Source organism: Scylla paramamosain, chromosome 37 (genome assembly GCF_035594125.1).
Source record: "Scylla paramamosain isolate STU-SP2022 chromosome 37, ASM3559412v1, whole genome shotgun sequence".
NCBI lineage: Eukaryota > Metazoa > Arthropoda > Malacostraca > Decapoda > Portunidae > Scylla > Scylla paramamosain.
This window is the reverse complement of record NC_087187.1, coordinates 4,479,104-4,482,500: the sequence shown is the minus strand read 5'-3', so window position 1 is coordinate 4,482,500 and position 3,397 is coordinate 4,479,104. Positions and strand designations below refer to the sequence as shown.

General features: G+C 41.4%; 1 protein-coding gene across 1 annotated transcript in view; it reads right to left on the bottom strand.

Moving 5' to 3' along the window:
• The window catches only part of LOC135091405 (uncharacterized), an 18,265-nt gene extending 15,099 nt beyond the window's left edge, over positions 1 to 3,166 (bottom strand). The window contains exon 1 of the mRNA XM_063989037.1: positions 2,922 to 3,166. The gene's annotated coding sequence lies outside the window, so the exon portion shown is untranslated. The remainder of the gene's footprint in view (positions 1 to 2,921) is intronic.
• Positions 3,167 to 3,397: the final 231 nt, after the last annotated feature.

The window sequence follows — 3,397 nt, the reverse complement described above, 5'->3', positions numbered from 1 at the left end:
CTTTTTCAAACTTTCATCCTTGTATTGAACTCCCTTGATTTCTTCTGTAACGTAGGAAAGACACTCTTCTTGTTATCTCCCTTGTGTTCTGTGCACGCATGAAAACATTACAGCCAGACAAATTTTTCCCCATAGTCATTTACCGCTCTTTAGATCCACCATTGTATTGAAGACCCCCAAAATTGTTCTGTAACCTAAAAAAAAAAAAAACACGAACTTCCTATTCTCTCTTCTCAAATTTTTAAGTCACCCATCTTCGCTTTAGGGATTTTAAACCTCTTCACTGCTAGACAACTCTTTTCTTAATCTCCTGTAGCTTTTTAGACTCATCCTTGTACTAAGTTATGTAGAAAAGACAAATTTAACTTCCCATTCTCTCTCTCTCTTTATTTCTGTGTGTCCGTGGAAATATATTGACAGTACTTTGAACAACGACGACCAAAGCTGCAAAAAAAAGATCAAGAGCAGGTTAATCCACATCACCTGTATAAAGCAATCTAGTTTCCTTCTTCTGTCCTTACCACTGACAGTTTCCACCAGTGTACCAGTAGCTTAGAGTACCAAGTTGCCCTTCCTTCCGTCATATTTCGTCCTTGTCCCCGTCGTGTCCTCGAGTCATTAGGAAAAACTGTGATCTAATTCGTTTCCTTCCAAACTCAGTACTAACAGTCTATCAATACTCTAAGGGTCAGCTCCACTGTCACTCTTTTTCGTTTGCTAGCTAACCAACGAGACTACTACAGATTTGTTCGGGCGCTTACCAATAATGAGTGTTTTAGTTCGGGAGCTTATGATGTGTGGTTAGGTTAGGTTAGGTTAGTGAAGGCTGCGTTAGGTTTGGTTAGGTTAGGTTAGGTTAGGTTAGGTTAGGCAAATATATGTTAGGTAATGTTAGGTTAGGTCAGGTCAGGTTAGGTTACGTTAGGTCAGGTTAGATTAGACAAAGGTAGGGTAGGCTCAGTTAGATTAGGTTAGGTTAGGTTAAGGTTAGGTCAGATTAGGTTAAGTTACGTTAGGTCAGGTTAGGTGAGATAAAGACAGGTTAGGTGAGGTTGAGTTAGGTTAGGTTAGGCAAATATATGTTAGGTAATGTTAGGTTAGGTCAGGTTAGGTTAAGTTACGTTAGGTCAGGTTAGATTAAGTTACGTTAGGTCAGGTTAGATTAGATAAAGGTAGATTATCAAGTTCGGTTAGATTAGGTTAGGTTAAGTTAGGTTAAGGTTAGGTTAGATAATGTTAGGTAAGATTAGGTTAAGTTACGTTAGGATAAATTAGGTTAGATAGATATATGTCAGACTAAGTTAGGTTGGGATAAGTTATAAACGAGTTACTGTAGGTGTGTTACAATGCCCTCTTAAAATGTCAGGTCTTTCAATTCCCCTTACCTGTCTTTGTTAAGGGAATTTCAAGATACCTTTAGGGATTCTAAGAGGCGGTACCTGTAGATTAACTGTAGCATACCTGTATCACTTAGTTTCTTAAGGGTGTGGTTTAAGGATGTTTTTTTAAAGTCTCCCCTCTTTAAGTGACCCAACTGTCTTTATTTAAGGGACATTTTTAGGGATTTTAGGGTCATGAGTTAGAAATAGATGATGATGATGATGATGTTAGTGAAGGAATGTTTTCTTAAGGGATCCGATAAGAGGTCCCTTAAAACCTCATCTCTTTAGGTAACCCTTCTTTGTTTAAGGGACATTTTTAGGGTTTTTAGGCTGTGAATAGGAGATGGGAGGTGAAGATAATGATAAAAATGATAGTGAAGGTGTGTTTTCTTAAGGGATGCGATAAGACCCCTTAAAACCTCATTTCTTTAGGTAACCCTTCATTGTTTAAGGGACATTTTTAGGATTTTTAGGGCCAGAGAATGGAAAGGATTAAATAGGAGACCCCTTAAAATCTCACCTTTTCAAGTCACACAACTGTCTCTATTTAAGGGACGTTTTTAGGGCTTTTAGGGTCAGAGATGGAAATTGATGATATTTAAGAAGTGCTTTGTTAAGGGATGAGGTGGAAAATCCCTTAAAAAACCTCATATTTAAGTCACACATTCCTTCCTTCATTTTTTTGAGAATTTTAGGGTTTAAGGGTCACAAATACGAGAGAAAAGATTGTGAAGATGATAATGGTGATAGTAAGGGAGTGTTTTTTTTTAAAGGATGAGGTGGAAGAATCCTTAAAAAACCTCATTCTTAGATCACACATTCCTTCCTTTATTTTAAGAGGATTTTAGGGTTTTTAGGGTCAACAATATGAGGAAGAAGATGAGAAAGATGATGATGGTGATAGTGAAAGAGCACTTTGTTTAAGGGTGAGATGGAAAAACCCTTAAAATCTCACCCTTTCCTTTATTTTAAGGGCGTTTTAGGGTTTTAGGCTCACGAAGAAGAAACGGAAGGTGAAGATGATGATGGTGATAGTGAAAGGTTATTCTTATTTAAGGGTGAGATGGAAAACCCTTAAAATTTCACCCTTTCCTTTATTTTAAGGGCGCTTTAGGGTTTTAGTTATTTAGGGATTTTAGGTCACGAATAAGAAATAGAAGATGATGGTGATGATAGTGAAGATAACGAACGAATATTTTTTTTAAGGATGCTGTGGAAGACCCCTTAAAACCTCACCTTTAAGTCCCACGCCCCGCCCCTTGTTTTAAGTACGTTTTAAGTACTAGTTTTAAAGGACCACGAACGGGAGAGAGAGAGAGAGAGAGAGAGAGAGAGAGAGAGAGAGAGAGAGAGAGAGAGAGAGAGAGAGAGCCACGGACCGAAAGGAGGTTAGATGTAGGGAGTATCCTTGCATCCTTCGTACGTGTCCTTACTGGGAGTGTCCTTAAAGGTATCTGCACCGAAGGATATGTGTATGTATGTGTGTATGTGTGTATGTGTACGTGTCTGTGTGTACGTGGTGTATGGCGTATGTCTTACCTCGGGGCGTGGCGGGGCGGGGGCAGGGGGGGGTGGGGGTGCGAATACAAAGCTCTCCCGAACTCTCCCAGGTACACGTCCTCACTGCACGAGATCCACCACAGGACTGAGGAGAGTGCGCCGTCTGCCCGCCACTCTCCCTCCACTCTCCCTCCACCTCTCCCTGCCTCTCTCTCCCAGCTTCCCTCTCCCAACCTTTCCTTCCATCCCCCTGCCTCTCCCTCCCTCTGTCTCTCTCTCCTAAGCCTCTACCTCTCCTGTCCCTCCTCCCTCTCCCTCTCTCTCCCCTTCCTTCTCCCTCTCTGTCTCTCCTTCCCAGCCTGTGTTTTTCCCTCCTTCTCTCCTCTCCCTCTCTCTCTCTCTCTCTCTCCTCTCCCTCCTCTCCCTCCAGGTGTTGTATCGTAACACAAAGGTGACGGAGGAACGAGGAGTCTCATTCTCACCATCAGCCTCTCCCTTACCTCTCACCATTAGAC